The sequence below is a fragment of the Labeo rohita genome, chromosome 17 (assembly GCF_022985175.1).
Source record: "Labeo rohita strain BAU-BD-2019 chromosome 17, IGBB_LRoh.1.0, whole genome shotgun sequence".
Classification (NCBI taxonomy): Eukaryota; Metazoa; Chordata; class Actinopteri; order Cypriniformes; family Cyprinidae; genus Labeo; species Labeo rohita.
Genome location: NC_066885.1, coordinates 23,306,975 through 23,332,171, shown reverse-complemented (window position 1 = coordinate 23,332,171; position 25,197 = coordinate 23,306,975).

Genomic DNA, 25,197 nt, shown 5'->3' with positions numbered 1-25,197 from the left:
GCTGGTCCTTAGTTGGTTTATGCTGGTCCTTAGCTGGTTTATGCTGGTCCTTAGCTGGTTTATGCTGGTCCTTTGCTGGTTTAAGATGATCCTTAGCTGGTTTATGCTGGTCCTTTGCTGGTTTAAGATGGTCCTTAGCTGGTTATGTGCTGGTCCTAAGCTGGTCCCTCCTGCTCATGACCAGCTAAAGACCAAATTAAACCAGCATCCATGCTTCAAAACCTTCAAAACCAGCATATGCTGGTTTTCTCAACAGGGGCATTAATGTTAACTAATGGGACATTTTGTAAAGTTTTACCACTTTAGTCAACATACTGTAAATTTAGCCAGTTTTACTGACAAAAAATGGCATCTAATAACATTTTAGCTAAGAAAATAAGCTAACTCTGAATCTTCACTTCTCAAAAACAGCTTATTTAACTCAACTATTGTTCAAAAATTACTATATGGCTGGCTTAAATGAACACAAAATAGGCTGTAAACTAAAAATAAGACACATAATTACTAGAGGCATACGCAATAATCAAAAGGTGAAGATTTATTAAAAAGCAACTTAAAAAAATGTTTATTATTTAATTAATATTTATTCGACTTATTAATAAATGTTCATTTTAATATTAATAATTATAAACACATTAATAAATGTTAATTTCCAACTTATTTAGGGTTCATTTTAAGCAAGAAATATAGTCATCTTTTGCAGTAGTTAAGTAAAACTACCCAGAAGGTTGGGCTTAACATTTAACCCAACTGCTGGAACAAAACAACCTAGTCGCTGTGTTTGTCCATATTTCACCCAGCATTTTTAGAGTGTATATCCATCAAAACAGCAAATTATTTGTCCATACACTTTTGTTTAACTTTTTTTTCTCCACATAATGACTTCACTTATCTACCCCTCGTATCCAAACGGCCATCCCATAATGGCATCCTAGTAACACACTTCTGGTGAAACGTTACACCACAGAACCGGAATCAAAAAATGTATCGCTGATCACAAGCCCAAATCATCTCTGAGCTATTAATGCCTCAGTCCTCTAATTGGTGAGCTTGCTTTTCTTAATACAATAGTGTTCTATATGTGTCCATCACGGTAATTTAATAATGGCCATTTCATGGTACTCTGACTTTTCAAACAGCTTGCTGTGGGCGACCACAGGGAGCGATTATTGATTGAAACCCATAAGCCAGCAATGTGAGAGAGGTAGAGCGGGCAGCTTCCCAAAGAGCTGCCAGGTCCTGCCCTCCGGTATTCATGCACTACCCACACTCTCCTTCCTGCCCACAGGAACAATTCATTGCTCAGAGGTTGCTCTTTCATAGCTCAGGAGACTTAAAAGAGTTCTCATTACGGTTTAAAAAAATGTACAAATGAAACAATTTTTAACAGAGCTAAAATCAATGTGAATATGAAGAGTCTTGAAAGAATCTGAGCTTATTTGCTCTTTTCCAAACCTGAGCTAGCTGAGTGAAAAATAAATCCAAAAAAATATTTTATATAAATAAAAAATGCTTAAAGGGATAGTTCACACAAAAATGAAAATTACCCCATGCTTTACTCACGCTCAAGTCATCTTAGGTGTATATGACTTTCTTCTTTTATAATAAAAAAAATGTCCTGGCTCTTCCAAGCTTTATAAAGGCAGTGAATGGGTGTTGAGATTTCGAAGTACAATAAAGTGCATCCATCCATCATAAAAAGTGCTCGACACGACTCCGGGGGCTTAATAAAGGCATTCTGAAGGGAATCTATGAATTTATGTAAGAAAAATATATATATTTAAAACTTTATAAACTGTAATCTTTAGCTTTCACTAACTATACGTACATTCAGGAGAGAAGTGACGAACATGGAAGTGCAGAGAGGACAGAGCAATTCAAAACACCAATCATAAATCAGAAGTACAAATCAAGGATTTGTAAAGAAAAATGTTGGAGGATATCGATATAGGCCAAGAGAAAACAGTTTTTTCTTTGCTGAAAGCAAAACTTAGTTATCTTATGAACGCGCATATGACAGTTAGCAAAAGGTAGAGATTACAATTTAGATTAGGAAGTTAATAAAGTTTATATATTTTTCTTACACAAAGAGATCAATTTGCTTCAGAAGGATTTTCTTAACCCCATGGAGCCATGTGGAGTACTTCTTATGATGGATGGATGCACTTTATTGGACTTCAAAAACTCAACAGCCCTTCACTGCCATTATAAAACTTGGAAGAGCCAGGACATTTTCTAATATAACTCATTTGTCTGAAAGAAGAACATTATTAACACCTAGGATAGCTTGAGGGTGAGTAAATCATGGGATCATTTTCATTTTTGGTTGAACTGTCCCTTTAAGTTTGCACTAAAAAGAACTGATGAAAAATTGTTCACTATTTGTGAGCCTGGACCACAAAACCAGTCATAAAGGTCTTTATTATTATTATTATTATTATTATTATTTAAATGATTCTATACATCATCTGAAATCTGAATAAATAAACTTTCCATTAATGTATGGTTTGTCATTATAGGACATTTGGCCAAGATATAGTTATTTGAAAATGTGGAATCTGAGGGTGCAAAAAATCGAAATATTGAGAAAATTGCCTTTAAAGTTGTCCAAATGAAGTTTTTAGCCATGCATATTACTTATCAAAAATTAAAAAAAAAAAAAAAAGTTTTGATATATTTACGGCAGGAAATTTGCAAAATATCTTCATGGAACATGATCTTTACTTAATATTATAAAAAAATATATCATTTTGACCTTTTAGCTATTACTACAAATACACCCAGGCTAGTTGTGACTGGTTTTGTGGTCCAGGGTCACATTTGTGTATTTTTACCTACTTCATCTCTGTCTCTTTCTTCAATTATATTTTCCACCAATTCTAATTTTTTCAACTTGTTCTTCTGTCCATCAAATCTCTCTTTTTTTTTTTACTCAGCTATTTCTTTTTCCAACTGCAACACACATGCTCCCAACACCGTAGGAAAGTGATCCTGAGTGTATGTGTGTCAGGCAACAAGATATTCTGACTATTCCACATGCAATGAGGAGAAGACAGAAAGACAAGATAAGACAAGAGTGATGAAGGTTGGGGGAGCTGTGCTGACACTACTTACACACACAACATCTGCCTGAGAGTGTCAGTGAACAGATAGTTTGTTTGAATAAGGTGATAGATTTTGGCCCTGCTGACATGGATTTATCAGGCCTTTAGCCCCTTTCTCCCCTCTCTGTGGTGGGTTAAGGTACATTTTGTCTCTCTAAAGTACGATCTTGCTATTTGAAACGCAAGACATTCATTGGTTTTCATCCATACAGACAAGTGGCACACATACTGTTTTCTCTGGGCTTTCCTTTAAATGATTTAACACATGCGCACCATATATGTGCCAAACCGACATACATCTTTTCCAGAAATGTTCCTCCCGCACATGGTTCCCTTTACAAGTCATATTGGAGGATATTTTGTGGTTCAATAATTAATTAATGTACCAGGAAGACACTTTGTTCCACTACAGCACTACATTTGAGTGCCCTATGGCCTTTCTCTTTTATCTTTCCCCTATTCGACTTAACATATTCAAGAGTTTCATTAAAACAACTAGATAAAAAACTACCGTTTTCATAGATACTTCCTCTGCTATGCTTTAATTAATTATTATTGGGATTATTTGGCTTGAAGTGTTCTTTAATTGTAGAAATAACTGTTAAATCCAATGAAATGCAAGTTTTGAATACTAAATAATGACCAGGCGAGATGTGATAAAAGTTTTTTTGTTGTTGTTTCATTTTGTTTTCATCACTGTGACAAGCAACAGAATATTTTATCTGTGTTTCCATTACAGATTTGCAATAGCTTATTAACCCTTAAATGCATACCTTGGGTCTTTAGCGACCCAGGACATCAATTTTCAACTTTCTTAGTATTCCTCAATCTATTCATTTTAAACAATATAACAAGAAAAAAAATACTAAAATATAAAAGAATGTCTGTTTTCTGATAAAGTTTTTGTAAAATGTGTATAGGGTCGCTAGAGACCCGAGGTGTTAGTATATATATAGTGTAAGTATATTTTTCTTGCACAAAATATATGTAAATATCTGATGGCTTAATATGTGCAATTCACCTTTATTCCTCAAGGTGGGCAATAATGGCATGATATTTCACTCAGAATTATCGCAGGCATAAAAGAAAAGAATATCATCAGCAAAAACTGAACTGGTTTGAATGGCTTTACTGCAAAGCAATAATACGCAATAAAATATAAATGTCACGGTTATTTGATGGTGGATGTGGTGAATAAGCTGCCAGAGATCAAAATGACTTTGACGTCATTGAAAATGATAGTTTTGAGAATATGGCTGCGATCGTGAGCCAGATGCCGAATGTACTGTGGAAGTGCACTCTGATGATGACAGTGATGGTAAAATCATCTGTTCAAATTGAACCCTTCTAAGTTTCAAAAAGTAACAAAATATGCTTTATTGTTCTGCAATTGTTCTTGAAATATCAAGAGAGTTGATATTTGCAGAAGTTGGAGATCCATCCATGCTGGCTATATAGGATAGATATATATATATATATATATATATATATTCTGAATATATATTCTGTTGGATGTATTTTTAATTCGCAATTTTAAGTTGCTCACTTTAAAAGCTAATGGAAACACTAATTTTGAAGATCACTTAGTTTCTATTTCTCTGTTGTTACACTCCACCCTCATTTAAATCTTGTTGGTTTCCACACAGTTTTGCAATTTTTGACCTCAGCATTTACAGATTAATTAGCACAGGATATTACTCACACATACACATCAATTTGTTGAGTCAACTTAAAATAATTTGTAACCTGGCTGCCTTAAAATTTTAAGTTCACTCAACTCAAAAAAAGTTTATTCAACTTGAAATGTTAAATTATACTAAGAGGCAACTTAGATATTTGAGTTGAATCAACTTAAAATTTTAAGGCAGCTGGGTTACTTACCCATCTGTTAAGTTTAGCAAACACAAATATCTACAGTCATGTGAAAAAGTTCGGACACCCTATTGAATTTCATGGTTTTCTGTATCAGGACATAATAAAAAATTATCTGGTCCTTGACAGGTCTTAAAATTTGGAAAATAAATCCTCAGATAAACAACATCACATGACATATCACACTGTGTCATTATTTATTTAAGAAAAATACAGTCAAGAGGGAAAGGCCATGTGTGACAAAGTTAGGACACCCTATGAGGCAACTGAAGCTTTCATTTTCTATATGACTTTATCTGTCTTTTACATCGTTCTGGAGGAATTTGGACCACTCTTCTTTTCAATGTTGCTCCAGTTTATTGAGGTTTGTGGGCATTTGCTTATGCACAGCTCTTACCACAGCATTTGAGTCAGGATGAGCTCTGGACTTGGACTGGGCTATTGCAACACCTTGATTCTTTTCTTTTCAGCCATTCTGTTGTAGATTTGCTGGTGTGCTTGGGATCATTGTCCTGTTGCAAGACCCAATTTTGGCCCAACATTAGATGTCGGACAAATGCCTTCGCATTTGACTCTAGAATACATTGATATACAGAGGAGTTCATGGACAACGCAATGACTGTGAGGTGCCCAGGTCCTGTGGCTACAAAACAAGCCCAAAATTCTCAGCCCTCCTCCAGCATGCTTGTCTTTTGGTATGAGGTGTTTGTGCTGATATGCTCTTTAGGTTTTCACCAAACTTGGCGCTTGGCATTATGGCCAAACATCTCCACTTCGGTCCCGTCTGTTCAAAGGACATTATTCTAGAAGACTTGCGTTTTGTTCAGATGCAACTTTGCAGACCTAAACTGTGCTGCATTGTTTTTTTTGTTTTTTTATATATATATATATATATAGAAGATGCTTTCTTCTGCCAAGCCTTCCAAACATGCCATTTTTGTCCCATATTTTTCTAATGGTATTGTCATGAACTTTATCATTAATCATGTTAACTGAGGCCTGTAGAGTCTGAGCTGTACTTCTTGGGTTGTCTGCCATTTCTCTGAGCTTTACACGGTCTGATCTTGGGGTGAATTTTCTGGGACGTCCACTCCTGGAAGGAGAGGTGTCTGTTTTAAATGTCTTCCACTTGTGAATAAATGATGGCAGCAACAATTGCTTCTCTAAGATGATTGCTGATGTCTTACTTCCTTGGCTTTGTGTTAACACACACCTGAAGGCTCCAGACCAGCAAACTGCCAAAGCTTTTGCGTTTATAGAAGCACTCAGACTTGCTGATGATCAGTTAATCAAAGGTATTTGATTAGCAGTGCTTGACTGTTATTTACCCTCTTAATTCCAATGTTAACAGTAAGGGTGTCCTAACTTTGTCACACATGGCTTTTCCATTTTGGCTTTATTTTTGTTCAGTAAATAATGACACGGTGCAATTTGTCATGCATTATTGTTCATCTGAGGTTTTATTTTCGAAATTTTAAGAGCGGCCAAGGACCAGTTTTGTTTTAATGATGTCCTGATTCGGAAAACCATGGAATTCAGTAGGGTGTCCTAACTTTTTCACATGACTGTAAGTTGTTACTTAGTACAACTTTAACATTTCAAGTTGACTAAACTTATTTTAGTTGACTGAACTTAAATTTTTAAGGCAGCAGGGTAACAAATTATTTTAAGCTGACTCAACAAATTGTGTTTTTTGTTTTTTTTACAGTTTATGCAATTATTAATAAAGAACATATTAAATGATTACTATGTAGTTATGTGGAGCCTGATTTTGGACCAACATAACACTGAAAGAATAGAAACCAAGCTAGAAAATAGTATGATCGAACAGGCAAAAAATATCTAACTTAAAAATTTTCAGCCAGTTGAGCTCACCTGACTGGCTTTGTCTTGAAGTTTACTGTTTCAAGTCTAAAATTATATTGCTATATATACGTGTTTTATTAAATCAGAATACATTTTGTGTCTTCTAACAGATAAGAGTGTTGTGTACCACAAAAACAAGAGGCCCAGAAGAGACTGGAGGCAACATCATTTGTGGATCAGCGAGATGAATAATTCAGATAAATTCCCTACTGAAATGTCTAAAAGGTCCCTCGCTGTGATGAGAAAGCAGAGAGTACAGTGGGAGCCCACAACAAACGTTCCAACTTCAAATAAGACCCCGTCATAGCCGCTCATTTACATAACTAGTTGCTCATTTTAACATTAGACTTCTGTTCTCACTGTGGGCTAAAAATATTAATCACTTTATTGCTGTGATTTTTCTTCTTTGTACTTTTTTGTTACTTTAAAAGACAAAAGAAAACAATTAGCTCTGAAGGCCACTTTGAAGAATCTGGGGCCCTGTGCTGAGCCTTTGTTCACAACTGCTTTTGGTGAGGTTTATAGAAAATTGTTTGGCTTTGTGCATAAGCTATGATGTCACAGTTTGCCAACTATTTGTTTTATTTGGAATTAGCTGGGAATGAGTTTAATCATTGCCTGGGCTCCTTGTCATTCAAAGAATGCATCAATGAAAATGTATATTTGTGTGGAATGTGACGATCAAAATGTAATTGTTAGTAACCTTTAAATAAATTCATAAACATTCAAATATGGCACTAAAAAAAAGGCACATTATCACATTATTGCATAACTCCAAACAACACAAAAAGTAGTAGTCTTTATACTGCAGGAAGAAGACTCTTCCATTAAGAGAGTGTTCTCCATCAACGATGGCCTGACACAAATCCTCTTGAAATGCCTACCCTTCACCACCTTGCTTTGGGATCACGGAGAAAGTCCCGGATCATTCCATCTCCCGTCAGCATAGCAGACCAGCTCAAAGTAGTAGAGAACAATTCCTCTTCAGTTTGCTTTCAAAAACACATTGGCCTAGTTGTTTTTCAATGTCAGTTAATTTTCCCTTAACAAATAAAATATGTATTTAGAATTTGTACATTTATCTGCCCTTAAACATCACAGTGAACTGTGATTGGTTGTTTTAAATGTCCTTCAAATTCCCCCTTTCTGTCTAATTGGATTTCCCAGAATGCACTCTAAAATCAATCATTCTCATCAGTCTTTCAAATTGGTAGAAATGGAGAATGAAGGCACTGTCCTACATGCAACATGGGTGACTGGAAAAAGATTTATATTATATAAAGATTTATACCTACTTACAAAATGTATCAGTAAAATTCACTGCAGTTTCCAGCTGAAATGAGCACTAGTGGCAGTAGTGGCCTTTTCACACAAATGATTACGGGGGCAGACTCTTAATTAATAATGATCTCTTTTTGTGCAGTTCCTTGGACAGTACTTACTTTAACCTCAAATCAGGGTACACCTGGTACAGCAGTGCACTTGCAATGTGGAGCACTCAATTAAACGTTCTGTAAAACACAAGCTATGAAAAAAGAGATCAAAAACATGTAGAAGCAACTTAAAATGGCAGGGTTGTTTCAGTTTAGGCCTTTTCATGTCCTTTTGTTAACATTGTAAGTTATGTTTAGGGTTAGATTTTGTGTAGTTATGTACTTAAATGCAAGCATTTAGCCTCACCGATGGACATTTATTTCCAAACTGGCACAATACATACAACAACCAACATAAGAAAATGATTCACGTTCATTGTTTCATTGTCGGTTTAGTTCATAGTTTAAAAATATGTACTTATTTATACATTTATCTGCCTTTAAACATTACAGTGAAATGTGATTGGATGTTTTAAATTCAAATTCCCCCATAATTGGATTTCCCAGAATGCACTCTAAAAACAGTAAGCATTCTCATTAGTCTCTCAAATTATCACTGCAGTTTCCAAATTAAAGAAGAAGTCCACTTCTAGAACAAAAATTTACAGATAATGTACTCACCCCTTGTCATCCAAGATGTTCATGTCTTTCTTTCTTCAGCCGTAAGGAAATTATGTTTTTTGAGGAAAACATTTCAGGATTTTTCTCCATATAATGGACTGATTTGGTGCCCCAATGTTGAACTTCAAACGATCCCAGCTGAGGAAGAACAGTCTCATCTAGTGAAACGTTATTTTCATAAAAACAATACAATTTATATACTTTTTAATGTCAACCGCTCGTCTTGTCTTACTCTGCCTGAACTGTTTTTTCCAGTTCATGACAGTAAGGGCATGTCAAAAAACTCCCATCTCATGTTCTCCCTCAACTTCAAAATCGTCTTATATCGCTGTTTTATCTTTTTCGTTGAGGGTGTTTAATCTTCTGTGCATGTTCACTTTGCTAAAAACAGTAAGCATTCTCATCAGTCAAATCTTTACTGTAGTTTCCAAATTAAATAAACACAGTTTTTTAGCAGCTGTAAAATAGCAATAACTTTAATTCCTTTTCACACAAATTATTACTACAGGGACAGACTGTCAATTAATAAGGATGTTTTTGTGCAATTCCTTGCACAATACTATGCTGTGACCTCAAAACCTTTTTTATAATGGTGCATGATGTGTAAAATAATACATTTTGACATTTTCATCACATCAGCTTAGTAACACTTACATAGTAAACTTGCTCAGTAGCGCACCTGGTACAGCAATGCACTTACAATGCAAAGCACTTAGGTGCAGTAAAAGAGATCAAAGATGTGCAGAAGCAAACTAAAATGGTATGGTTGCTTTGGAAAATGCATATTTTGTTTCTTTTGTTAACATTGTAAGTAAGTCAAGTTTAGGGTTAGATTTAGTGTAGCTGGTATGCTATTTTCAAATGCGAAAATTTAGCCTTGCTTTATTTCCAAACTGCCACAATATATACAACCACCAACATAATAAAACGATTCATAATCATCTGTTTTGGATAAAACTGAACACAATTTAGTGGCACTCACTGGACATTTCACTTTGAAAGTTTTGCAAAGAAGCTGGGCAATATCATTTTGTAGAAATGACATTTCTCATAAGTCTAGGTTGCCTCTATAACAGCAATAACAAAGATGCTCGATAAACAAAATAATTGATACTAGAAGCTTATCAGTCATGCTATGTTATACAACAATAAATACCAGCTACAACTGAAATGCACAGCCTTGTAATTACATTGCTGGCAATTGAGTCATCAGTGTTTAGCAGCTCAAGGCCTTTGATAGTGCCAAATCTGTGTTCACAATATAGGCCTACTGATTCATGTCAAAAGGAGTGGAATGAGACACATTGGTGCAGTCAAGTCAGACGTTTCAGATTTACACCTCTCACTTCAGCCCGCGCTAATCAAAGAACAACACAGCTAATGTTTGTTAGCTTGGAGATGAGCAGTGGGGTAAATATGGATTTATGCTGGGCTGAGCATCACATCAAAGCCAGGCGCATTCATGCCGGTGGTTAAGTTCAATAAAAAGAGAGAGATGAAAGCTAATGAAAGACAAACATGTGCACATCAGAGGTGAAGAATGTAATGGGTGGGAGACATTGGTAGGGGTACCAGTTGGCCTACAGGTTGATCTTCAGTTTAGTCAATAGTGTGAGATGAAAAGACTCTGGTTTCAGACTGTGGGGTCCAAAGCAGTGTGTGAGGGCCTGCCACGGTTCATCTTCTTTATCTTTTTCCAGACAGGTACTTCTGATACAAACACGTAGGTTGGTAGATATCGCTTCATTACTCCAAAGAGCCATTTCTCCAAAGGTTTACGCAGGATGTTTGATGGAGAAGTCGATCACTTTGAGACCTTTCAGAGGAAAGTTCTCAGAAAACAAGCTTGCAACCAAAGGCTAGCGAAAGCCTGCGCTTCATCAAAACATAACAAGCCTTTCAAAGAATGACAAATCTTATCACCCGAGGAGCGTAATGAGTGGAATCAGCCTTTAAAAGCGCAGACTGCATTAATGCAATATAAAACAACCATTGAATTGCATTAAATCACACCTTTCTCTTCCACTTGTCATCCTGCCATTATTCAACCCATTGTGCTAGCGCGTGTAGCGTGTGCGCGACTCTTTGGCTGTCATATATTTTTTCTGCATCATTGTCAGTACAGCACATCTTTCTGTGCATAAATAATCTATGTGTCTTTCAGCGTGGGTGAAGTTAATAGGGCCGGGGCCATCATTAGCTGCGTCTCAAGCTTCTGCACTAAAGCCGTTAAGTGCGGCTGTCACTGAGAGTGCGTTATGTTCAGAACACTTTTACCTGCGCTGTTGACTGCTCAACACTCTACACAGTTTCTGCTGGATGTTTAAGATGCATTTGCCGGTCCATCCTTGACATTAAGCGTCTCTCATTTGAATTAGACAAACATGCTTTGACGGTTAGCAGAGCACTACCTTCCTGCTTCTTACAGTTTGCCTGTCAAGGTTTGTCTTAGTTTGTTTCTTCCTCTTCTTGACTAAAAACTTTTTTCAGAACAGAAAATTCACGAAGGGTTTGTGCATGGTTTCTCTACAGAAATCTTTGTTGTGTTCACCAAACACCCACAGTCCAATTTAGCCAGGTGTATGTCGCTAAATTCTAAGTGGTGTAGCCATTTTATGTAAATTAAGTCATTATGATGTTTTTTAGCACAAACACGCTTCTTTTCTATGTGAAGTAATCTTATTATAGATTAGAAAACAATTAAATCTGGTCAGATTAGATTGCTCAGGCGTTATTAGTCTAACATAGGCTGTGGTCAAAATTGCTTTCTACCTGAGCAGGTACTAATAAATACATTTTTTTGTAACTGTTAATAAAGTATGTTACGAATGTGAACAGAGAAAACCATGGCTGTTTGGTGAAGTATGACAAATTTCCATGATGAGAAGATATAAACGTCATAGATTTTTAGATATTTTTTTTAGATATTTTAATTAAAAATTACGTATGGACTTTAAAATCTAGTGTGACATTACATTATTATGCTAAAAGGTGGCGACAGGTTACTATTATGGGTCAGTGAATCATTCACTCAACCTATTCATTTAAAACCCCTGATTTATGCAGAAACAAGTCTTTATGAGTGTGTCAGTGAAACATTCGTTCAACCTATTCATTCAAACCCCTTGATTCCTTGAGAGACAAAATATGTCTTTATTCTTTATGATTTATTGAATTATTTACTCAACCAATTCGTCAAAAACCTCTTATTCTTTAAATATTTTTCTTATTATGGCTGCCATGTACTGTTGCATTAAGAGTAAACATATATGCTAGAAATCTGCATAGAATTTAACCAGTTACTTTCGTTCCAAACTGAATCTTGAGTCTTTTCGAGGGAGTGAGTCATTGAGTCATCCAATCAGCTGATTCATTCACAATGATTCAGAGTCAATGAGGCATTCATTCAACCTATTCATTTAACCCCCTTAATTCCTTGAGAGACGAAATATGTCTTTATGATTGAGTCAATGAATCATTTACTGAACCAAATGAAAACCTATTTATGAAACCTTTATTTATGAAATATTACTCTTACTATGCCTGCCTACTATAGCATTAAGAGTAAACATATGCTGAAATGCTGCTCAGAATTTAGCCATTTCATTCTTGAATGAATCTTAATGAGTGGTTATGAGTAAGTGAGTCATTAAATTGACCAATCAACCGATTCATTCACAACCCCAGATTCATTTAGGAATAAAACACCTTGACTGGGTTTCTTGGAGAAGCACAGGTTATAAAAAGTGTCAGCAAGTAACTACTTGGGTGTTATAAGTCAATGAATCATTCACTCAGCTGATTTGTCTAAAACCCAGATTCATCCAGAAACGAGTCTTTCTGTGTGAGTCAATGAATCATTCATTCAATCTATTCAAACCCCTTTGTTCCTTGAAAGACTAAATATGTCTATGATTGAGTGAATGAATCATTCACTCAACCAGTTGTTTTTTGAAAAACCTCTTATTCATATTCGTTTCTATAAATGAATCTTAATGAGTGAGTGAGTAATTGAATCGTCCAATCAACTGATTCGTTCACAACCCCAGATTCATTCAGGAATGAAACACCATGACCAATCACAGGTGATTGAAACTCAAATTCATTGGTGGAGGAAAAATGCACTGGAGTCTAAAAAGCAACTTCTTGTTTATTTTAAGGGATAGTTCACCCAAAAATGAAAATTCTGTCATTAATTATTCACCCTCACTTCATTCCAAACCCATAAGACCTTCGTTCATCTTCAGAACCTGTCGAAGAATGACACGGAAAAGAAGAAATCATTGAATAAAGTTGTTAGTTTTGTTTTCTTTGCACACAGAAAAGTATTCTCATAGCTTCATAACATTATGGTTAAACCACGTCACATGGACTATTTTAATGATGTCCTTTTCTAGTCCTTGAACAGTTGCGTTGTCAGTTGCATTGCTGTCTATGCAGGGTCAGAAAGCTCTCGGATTTCATCAAAAATATCTTAATTTGTGTTCTGGTCTTACAACTTTGGGGCAACATGAGAATTTTTCATTTTTGGGTGAACTATCCCTTTAATTGTTCTCTACATGCAATATCACAGTTTTGTTGTGTGATATTCAGCATGGATCTCTGAATAAAGAGAAGACCCTATCAACAGGTGCAGACCATTGTTAGTAAATCCTCCTCTAAATGTCCTAATTTGAAGCCCTGCAGTATCAAAGCACATTTTAAACTGCACTAAACTACCGTTTCATATTCAAAAGGTCAGCAATGCATTTGCCTTAGCTCTCATGGCCTTCCCCAAGGGTCTGTTGAATAACGCCTTGCACCAATATAACTGTATGAACTGCAGGCAGCACAAGAGAGTTCAGAGGAGCATAAATCATCGTGGCCGTATGGTCGTCTAATAGAGCAGATAAGATCAGCGTGTGTATTAATGCAAGACTAATTACCTGACTGAGGACATTACTGCAGCTGTTCCGCAGGTAAGCCATGCGCAGGAGGTCAGTGCCTCTGCTAAAGTCTTTATCTGCCACTGTTATGGCTCTCATGAGGTTAGACTTACTCTTACTTGTCGTCTGTAGCATTAGCCAGATGTGCTGTGTCTTGTTTAATGACGCCACTGTAATAAGTACAGGGCCTGCTGGTTATGTAAGCCAGTGGTTCTCAGCTATTGGGTTGTGACTCGAAAGCAGGTTGCAGGAAATGCATTATTAACAACAACACATTTGTTAAATGTGGAAAAATATAAATTTTTATTAACCATATAATTAACCAAAAAATTATATAATCTTAATGTTTACATTAAAGGCTTGTCAACTTTTAAATATAGGGATAAAATGTTTGCAAGTCTTTTGTTGTTAATCTTAAAGGCATAAAAGGCCAAGCTGTGTGGTATTTTATTTAATTCAAATTCATCTGTCACTTGGTAAAAGCTAGACATGTGAGGTAGATGGCAACATGACATACTTTGAAATCAGGAACAAAAACTAGGGAAAAAGAACATACAACCAAGACAAGCGGCTGGTTTCTTAGCCTGGTCAAGCAGATTAGGCTGATCTTTGTTGGTAAAACTCATAATGCAGTGGTAAAAGCACACAGGCCTAATAAAATCTAACTAATCATATAGTTGTTGCCAAAGAACAATGAACAACTTTTGATTTTAAGGTTTGTTAAATTTTCAAAAAATTAGGGGGAACTTTTTGTATGTGTGTTATTGATGTTGCAAGCTGTGCGTTCAATCAAAGTCTGTGGTATTTTATTAAATTTCATGTGCCATTAGGTAGAAGCAAGCCAATTTAGTCTAGCCCATGTGCAAAGTAAACAAAAATACAACCTAAAATAAAATAAAATAAAAGTAAATAACAGCAAAACATTTGTTATTTGAAACAAAATAAATTTTAACTGAAATAAAATATAAGAGAACTGAAACTTATTTTATTCATACTGGAGAGGGGATAAATAAAAATAAATAAATAAATGAAATACATTTGTTATTTGAAACAAAATAGACGTTAACTAAAATAAAATATAAAAGAATTGAAACTTGTTTTATTCATAATGGAGAGGGGAAAATAAAATAAAATAAATAACAGCAAAACAGTTGTTATTTGAAACAAAATAAATTTTAGCTGAAATAAAATATAAGATAACTGAAAATTATTTTATTCATACTGAAGAGGGAAAAAATAAAAATAAATAAAATAATAAAATAAAATAAAAAATACATTTGTTATTTGAAACAAAATAAACGTTAACTGAAATAAAATATAAAAGAATTGAAACTTGTTTTATTCATACTGGAGAGGGGAAAATCAAATCAAATAAAGAAAAGAAAATACATTTGTTATTTGAAACATAAAAAAAACATTAATTGAAATAAAATATAAAATAACTGAAACTTGTTTTATTCATACTGGAGAGGGAAATAAATAAAATAAAATAAAATAAAATAAAATAAAATAAAATAAAATAAAATAATAAAAACAGGATAAGCCAAACTAAGGTTCATGAGCAATTTTTTTAGAAAAATATACTACAAAATACTAAAAATCAATGACAGTTCTTCCAAAGAGAAAACAAAAACAGTTAAATCAGCATATGTAAGATTTAAGATGGTTTTCCAGTCTAGTTAATCTGATTTATTAGCTGTTCAAATGGTATCCAAGCCTGACTAGCTGATAAATGAAACTATTTTGAGTTTCTACTTGTTATCCAATGTAAAGTCATGACGCAAAACCTGCTGAGACGCGCTAAATGCAAGTAATGCCTTTTTTCCCAGCTGGTCGTTCCCCAAATACGCAATGTTTAATTACGAACAGCAATTAAGTCAGTGGTTTGCACGTAGTTTAGGAAAAAGTGATGAATTATGTCCATTTTTTTGTGTGTGTGTGTGAATCTGACATATGTAAGGAATTGATTTGTAAACACGGGTGTTTGGCCTGGCACAGTGTATATATGTGTTCAACATGTTAACAGCCTGACTGCTGAGTTATCTTCCCTATAACCCCGTCCAAAACTACAGCAGTGCCCCCGTCTGGTCATTCTTTGTACAACACATTCACATAAGCTCTGTGTTCAATGTATGTTCGGCTCTGACATTTAAGTTGGCTGTCAAAGCATGAAAAAATCCTTTGCTTTTCATTAGAAATCCACTTTGTTCGCCTCAGTGTCATTTTCATATCACAAGATTCACTCCGTCCTGAGCTTCAAGATATCAGAAAGGAGCGTTCTTTATCTCAGGACCCCCTCCCCCTTTATCTCCACATCTATCTATCAATCAATCAATCACTCTTTCGCTCTCCCTCGCTTTCTCTATTCAATTGCCAAGACATTTTAAAGCCACAACAGGAATAATTGTTCTCTTCTCTGGTCATTGTGTGAAAGCGCTGGACCAGAGAGGAACCTCTGCTCTACCCACTTACTACAAAACCTGCCCTCCGCTCTCTTGCTTTCCCTTTTGGTGTGGGCATTCATGGAAGATCGGAGCGGAGGGGGGGCTACATAAGAGGTAGCGTATCAGCCAACGGCCTCTTATTTACCCCCGTCAATCTCCTGGCAGGGGGATAGTGCTGTGGATCTATTGATCACAACTCAGTGGAGCAGTAATCCTGCAGACTTGATTGATTCCGACTGTTGTGTAGGCCTCAGTGCACGGCCCAATCCTCAATCCTTCTGTTCTAGCTCTCATGCAGCATTGATATGCATGACAAGAGGCAGAGGCTGGGGCAGGAAGCAGAGGAGGGTATTAAGTGAGTATACAGGGCTTGAGAGTTAGCTGAGGTGAGGCCGGGCTTTAGCGCTGAAAGAGTTTCGCAAAAGACGTGGCATCTGACTAGTGCTGCTCTGATGCACCCCTGTCAGCTTTTACGCCAACTTTTGAGTCTTCCTGACTTGATTTTGAAGAATAAATCAAGTCAGATTTTTTCTTTCTTTTTATTTCATTATGTTACACACTTGCTTGTAAAGCACTGCAGTGCATATGCATTGCATATGCATTACAAAGGGGACATCAGATGCAAAATTCACTTTTATGTGGTGTTTGCATATAAATGTGTCACAGCGGTGTGTGGATACAACCACCCTACAATGATAAAAATCCATTCACTTCCTTTTTTGATGCTCAAAAAAACTAAACAGTCTACAATTATCAAGCCGTTTTGATTTTCTGAGCATTATGATGTCATACTGCTCAGGCCCCGCCCACGAGTGCTGACGCACTCTCCCGAATTAGCATATTTTCGTTCTCAGCCAGTTGTACACTGTCCATCATTTTCTCCGTGCTCAAGCAGCTGTAGCAACAACAGTGTCTCGTAAGCAATGCAGGTGTTTTGTATTTGAATGTAAAAGTGAGCATGAGTCTTAATTTTCTTCCGACATCAGAGACAATGAGGACGTATCGGATTAGTTGGTTTTGATGGTAATGCATTATCGAATACACATAAAAAAAGGGAAGAGAGGAGCGGGGTGAGCAGTAGCTCATTAACATTAAAAGAGACGTGCACCGAAATGTGTCGCTGTGAACTGAGCTGTTTTTGACAAGGTAAAAGAGTCGATCTGATCTCATGACAAAAATGTACCTGTGGGAACCTTTTCACAAGACGTTAAATATGTACCACCACGTACGTTTTGTGAAGTGTCCACTAAGTGGCACTAAAGGATTTTTTTTTTTTTTTTCCCCAAAAACTGATGAACATACATACGGTACGTTTTATGTAACGTTGGTTTTGTATGTGTCACTGCAGTTCTGACTTGAAATGTCCATTGAGTGGTGCTATAACTCTAATGCTCCTTGACGGTTTAAAATAAAGTACCATCTGCACTGCACCTACCTGATAGTATGAACAAAAGCGAATGTGATGTAAAAACACAATTGCAAGGATGCCATTTTAGCTTGTTTTTCGATCTCTCATCTTTCAGATCTTTCATTGTGAGTCATGTTTTTCACGGGATTCGTGTCCAAGGATTCCGCATCTTAAGTCCATTTCCGTGCCAGCTGAGCCACCGAGCAAGCTTGTTATGTCTGGAAAGCGAAACATATGGAGCTGGAATCATAACTGTGTATGAAAACGATTACAAGTGCTCGCTGTTTTACCACCTCTAGTGTTCAATTCTGTTGGAAACTGCAGTGATATGTACTTATTGGTACGTATTTCGCATCTAGCGAAAAAGTTTGCGAAGTTACGTTTTCGTCATGAGATCAGGTAGGTCGTTTTATACAACCACTGAGGAATTTTAACCAAAGTATGTTACTGATATTTCATGAAGAAGTTGTCACTTGGTATAACTTAACATGTCAAGTTGAATACATTTTTTTGAGTTGACTGAACTTAAAATTTTAAGGCAGCTGGGTAACAAATTATTTTAAGTTGACTCAACAAATTGTTTTTTACAGTGTAAAGATTCAATCCAATTTGTGGAAAATGGGCATCTTATGTCCCCTTTAAAAAGAATAAAACATTGCCAGAACAAATGATACTGCACTTTTAGAAGATAGAAATTCTAAACTGTCATTCTAAAGCAGTTTAGACAGTTTAGGCAGCTGGGTAACAAGCACAGCTTTTGTTTAACAAACTAGATTTTTTGTTTAGTCAACTCACATATTTAAGTTGTCACTTAGTACAGCTTAACATTCAAGTTCACTAAACTTTTTTGAGTTGACTGAACTTAACATTTCAAGGCAGCCAGGTAACAAATTATTTTAAGTTGACTCAACAAATTGTTTTCACAGTGTACTTGTACATCTGGCCAAGTCAGTTCACACTCATTAATCAAATTCAGAATTTTGCCCATCCCTTGTAAATGAGCTTATTATGACTAATACAGTCTGTTTGCAATTACATTTGTACCTGTTTATCTGTGTTGAAGTAATGGTCATTGTAGGTCTGTCACAGTTGCCTCAGGCAGTGTTCAGCAGAGCTGTTTATTTGCATTTGGGTGTTTATGAGTGTGTCTAGACCCTTCACAGGCCTGACAGCTGCTGGGGGTTGGTTTCAAATCCAGCTTCTCTCCAGAGCAAAGTGAAAAACCAATGAACTACTTGAATATATGTCGGGTTTGGCAAATATTTCTTAGCTTTTTTCTGGTTCACATCATCAGCAGCATCCCTTGATTCACTCATCCAGAGGTTCTGTATAAAGACCTAATTTTAAATAAATTCAGTAATATCCTAATGGCAGACAATAAAGATGAATGCAGAAACACTCGCAGACCACAAAAGTCTTCAGCTAAACCAAAAGAAATAATTCATGTCATTCACACAGCGCTCTCAAACAGCTAGTGTAGTAAAATAAAATGACCCAAAGAATCATTTTAGTGAAAAACTTGAAAATAAGGCAAGAATATGTGTTGTAGAATCCCTCTGAATTCTGGACAGTGTAAACTACATTAAGCTATAGGCCAGGGAGGCTATATTTAATTATTAGTAATTTTAAGCTTTGCACTCTGGGAGTTATTTCATCATATCAACATAAAGAGGGATACATTTTCATATAATCTTTTGGGATGTGGTAACCCACAGTACTAGTTATAGCCATGCGGTGATGTGGTGTTTTTAATAGTTTAGCCATGAAAATTGCAGTGGGTTTCTAACAGCCTCAAGAGAGTAATTAAAACTGCCTCTATGTCTAAAATTAACTCTTTATTAAAATAGAGTGTAGTGGGCAGCTATTAACTGGATGTGTTCATGGATATCAGTTTACACCGGCATACACAAAACCAGTCATAATTCACACGGGTATATTTGTAGCAATAGCCAACAATACATTGTTTGGGTCAAAATGATAATTTTTTTTACGCCAAAATTTTTAGGATATTAAGATCATGTTCCATGAAGATATTTTGCAAATTTCCTAACCGTAAATATATCAAAACTTAATTTCTAAATAGTAATATACATTGCTAACAACTTAATTTGGACAACTTTAAAGACAATTTTCTCAGTATTTAGATTTTTAGTTTCACACTCAGATTCCAGATTTTCAAATAGTTGTATTATTACTGTCAAACGATTAATCGCGATTAATCACATGTAAAAAAAAAAAAAAAAAAATTGAATTTGCCTAATATATATGTGTGTTCTGTGTAATTATGATGTATATATAAATACACACAAATTAATGTATAAATTTAAGATAAATAAGTTATGTACAAAATATTTTTATTTATATATATTATATAAAAATTATAATAAATAAATATACCTGTAAATATTTCTTAAATATATACATGAAAGTGTTTGTATTTATATATACATAATAATTACATACATGACACACATACATAAGGCAAACTCTTTTTTTTTTTGTATGCGATTAATCACGGTTAATCATTTGACAGCCCTAATTATTAAAATTTAAAAGACCTGTTTTCAATTTAAATATATTTTAAAATGTAATTTACTCCTGTGATGGCAAAGTTGAATTTTCACATGAAGAGTCACAGACTCTTCAAAAATCATTTTAATATGCTGCTCAAGAAACATTTATTATTATTATCCTTTTATTTTATTATATGTTTTATTATTTATTAGAGTTTTTATATTAAATAATTTTACATTAAAAAAAAATACAACTTTAACTGTCCCTAAACATTTTAACATTAGTGTATATATCCATTGGATTATGTGAAGTTACAGTATGGAAAGTGAAGTGTTTAAATTTCATCAGAGATTGACATGACAGGTTGCTCAAGCACCCAGAGCAATATTGAAAGTGCCACAGGCTCTGTCCCAAATGCTGCACTAGATGTGGATTTGCAATCCCATGGTCTTTGTTTGCACACGTCTGTGAAGTCCACAGGACAATAGGGTGTCCCATTTGTCATTTTATTTTTCATAAGGATGCTAGTGAGCCTCTATGCACTCTTAAAGCAAGCCTTCACTTGTGCATACTTAACAGAGGACTCTTACCCAAAAGTGTAAACTCGACGAAGGCTGAGGGTCCCAGCTGGGACAGAGCAATGAAGCCAGAGTGTATAAATCAAGCTCCAAGTGGTTTACTTCTTGTTTCTCTCTGCGCATTAAGCTGAGACGGTGTTTTAGCACTAAAAACATGCACACTTCACCTTTGAATGAATGAATGGCAGCCTAATAATTTTCCCTCTCTCTTCCTTTGGTCTTCAATGTTAATTCAGGTGATTGGTTAATAGGCTTGCTGCCATTTAGCTCGTACCCTTTGTTCGTTTACAAAATTGCACCCAGATGGATGAGCAGCAGCAGCTGAATAGTTTATGGTGGAAAGAAGCTAAAGGTGTAGAGTTCCCCCTCGCTCCCTCTACTGCAGATGTGGACTCTGTTACCAACTGATTTATTTGAGCTTGACATCTGGTGCATTAGCATAGGGTTAATACAGTCCCGTTAAAGAAGAAGAACACGTTCCCCTGTGGCCTGCAGAGTACATCTACAATGCAAACACCAAATCTGGATGGGTTTCTTCTGGTTTTAATACAGTGCTGAGGGGAAATGTAGTGATGTACTGCTGGAGTACACTTTAGCAAAGTTGGAGGACTGTGAAACATTGTCTCTTTGTTAAGCCATCTTCGCACAGGAATAGTTTTCCCTAAGGAGATCAGCTAAATTTGTTTCACAGATGTATTTTTTTTTCTTACACAACCTCTAAAAAAGTACAGGGTAAATCACCTAGAAATCACCTGGTGGTTATTTGACTAACAGCAATGGAATAAAATCATTATTTTTATTTTCTTTGTGCATACAAAGTATTCTCGTAGCTTCATAACATTATGGTTAAATCATTGATGCCAAATGGACTATTTTAATGACGTCCTTACTAACTTTCTGGGTTTTGAACGTGTCAGTTGCGTTGCTGTCTATGCAGGGTCAGAAAGCTCTCAGATTTCAAAAACATCTTAATTTGTGTTCCAAAGATGAACGCGGTCTTACGAGTTTGAATTGACATTTGCAATGTACAGTTGAGGTCAAAAGTTTACATACACCTTGCATAATCTGCAAAATGTTAATTATTTTATCAAAAAATAAGACGGATCATACAAAATGCATAGGATTCTTTTATTTCGTCCTGACCTGAATAAGAGATTTCACATAAAAGATGTTTACATATAGCCCACAAGAGAAAATAGTGGTTGAATTTATAAAAATGACCCAGTTCAAAAGTTTACATGCACTTGACTCTTAATACTGTGATGTTACCTTAATGATCCACAGCTGTTTTTTTTTTTTTTTTGTTTTTTGATTACTAAACAGCTAAACTGCCCACTTTTTTTTTTTTTTTTTTTTTCAGGAAAAACCCTTCAGATTCCTCAAATTCTTTGGTTTTCAACCATTTTTATGTATTTGAACCCTTCCCAACAATGATTGTATGATTTTGAGATCCATCTTTTCACACGGAGGACAACTGAGGGACTCATATGCAACTATTACAGAAGGTTCAAACACTCACTGATGCTCCAGATAGAGAAACGTTGCATTAAGACCCGGGGGGTGTAAACTTTTTAACAGAATGAAGATGTATACATTTTTCTTAATTTGCCTAAATATCATATTTTTTTCATTTTGTACTACCCTTGAGAAGCTACAGAAGATACTTACATGTTTCCCAGAAGACAAAAGTTCAATTTACCGTGCTCTTCAAATTCAAAAAGTTTTCACCCCCGGCTTCAGGTTCTCAAGTAACTCAAATACAAAAAAAAAAAGGCTCTGTTTAGTCCACTTACTCTAACTACACACAGAACACTGTGTTTCCCCATGGACCATTATTACTGACGCACAAACCGAGAAATGCTGGACATATTTAAGACCGTAAATGGTGGTTAGTTATGATGCCCCTAAGTTAGTGCTAAATGCTATTTATGTTGATTGCCTCATTCTCTCTCTGTTCCTGAATGAATCACCCGTTAAATGATTCAGTTCAATCGCAATGATTCATTTACTTAACAGTGACTTGCTGCCACCTATTGGTGGTATTGATTTCACATTTAAAGTATCTTCATTCTAAAAATACATGTTAATATCAGTATTCAATGTTTTGTTAAAAATAACAAAATATTATTTATGCATTTGTAACTGCAAGTTAAATGCATTCATGTCCCTCTGAGCTGGATTAAATAGTGGGTAAATAGGCAAATACAAATACAAATACAAATACAAATGCAAATATATATATATATATATATATATGCATTTGCATTTTTAATGTAATTTGGCAAAAAAATGCATTAAATGGCTTTAGTTTTCAATGTATGCAATTTCAGCAATAAAAATGTTAATTTTCTAAAAAGGAAACAAATTAGTTGCTTATTTTAAGAAACCAATCTTATTTTCTCTTGTATATTTAGTATTGCTCTTTAATAAAGAAAAATGGCTTCTTATCCGATTACTCGATTAATCGATAGAATAATCGATAGAATACTCAGTTTAAAAAATAATAATAGCTACAGCCCTACATCCTAGTGAAAACCACATAGATCCAAATGCATACATGGCATCACAGGCATCCTGTGTTAATAACTGTAACTCAAATGACGTTTAGCAAACTAATCCCATCCGAATAGTGTTTTTCATTCTCTCTTGTTCTGTACTGCTGTGCTTTTAAAGGTTTCCTAGCTCCCTGTGTCTCTCTGGCTGTCTTGTCACTGGTTGGCATGATCATACAGTCTCCTCACCGGGAGGGTGCTTTGTTTCTTTGCTGTGTGGTTCCCAGGCTGCGTATAGGCAGAGCGGCACTGTGCCGTTTAAATGGGAGCAGCGAACCCCCGTCCGTGCTTATCTGCACTCTCGCAGCAGCGCGGTGGCAGGGAGCTGCTGGCTCATTAGTGCAGCAGGCAGCATATCCCACACTGCCTGCGCAGATCTCACTCATATGTCATCACTGCCAAGGGCCCGCAGCCGCCATAGTCAAAGAGCTGAGACGAGATTGCGGATGACGTAATGTCAACAGATTTTGTTGGTAGAAAAAAAAATGGTCAAAATGAACTTCGATTAAGAATGATGTAGATGTTTTCATTCTTATCTTTCTTGAATGTTTAAAGTAGTGTCTAAAATTTATTTTGTTAGCGTTTCTTGCCTAGGCAATGATTTTTTGATGATTGTTTATGATTTATAGAAGAAAAAAGTCTCAGACCAACAGTGAAGAAGGGAACATTTAGTGACCGGAAAATAATGGTGTGTCCTTTTTAATGAATTAATGAAATAATTAATCAAAGAATCATCCGGTTATTTATTTATTTATTTTTAGCATTAGAATTAAATATTAAGTGTATTACTTACAGTATTGATTCAAGTTTATTAATTAATCATGTTAATCAAGTAAATTATTAATTGAGTTTATTATTTGCCCATTCAGCGCTTAAAGAAAATCATGCTTTAGTGAATCATAATTATGGCATAATTTCTAAATTATATGATACTAAGTCATAATTATGAGATAAAGTTAAAGTTGATATCTCAAAAAAGTCAAAAATATGAGGTAAAAAGTCAAAATTATGGCAAACTCAACATTTTATGATGGTTATTATTTCTTCTTTTTATGTTAATTTTGGCTTAAAATTTTGACTGTAATAATTATGAATTATATTACATTTTATATCATAATTTCAACTCAAAATGATGACAATTATAGCATAAAAACAGTCATGACTTTTTTAATTAATTCTTAAAAATTTCAATCTTATAATTTTGACATTTTTTTTTCTAATTCATGTCCTACTTTTGACTTAATATCTCATAATTGATTCACCAACCAAAACTTTTTTCAGTTGTCATAATTATGGCATTTTATATCATAATTTTAACTCGAAATGATGACAAATACAATTATAAGTCAAAAATTGACAAAAACTCAAAATTATGACAAAAACTCATGACTTTTTATTTTATAATAAAACATTTTCCTCTTATTATTTTGACTTTATATCTCATAATTGACTTTAAATTGATTTACCAACCAAAACATTTTTCAACTGTCATAATTATGACATTTTATATCATAATCTCACCTCAGAATGATGACAAAAACTATTATTACATTAAGTCGAAACTGACAAAAAGTCAAAATTTAACCAAAAAAAAGAGAAAACAATCATTTACATTTTTGATCTCATAATTCTTTTTTTAATCTCATTCATGTGCTAATTGTGACTTTTATCTCATAATTGACTTTAAATTATGATTTACCAACAAAAACTATTTTTTTAATTGAAAAGAGGATCCCGTAGCAAATTACATAATAATAATAATAATAATAATAATAATAATAATAATAACCCACATCCACACAATAACTAAACAAATAAATAAAGGTTTGGAAAATTGCAACAGAAGATGATAATATAGGCTATTCCTTGCATGTGGAATTCTCTCAGAGAGTACAAATGGCCTGGATCAGTGCAGCTTTCATCTTATAATAATACAGTAC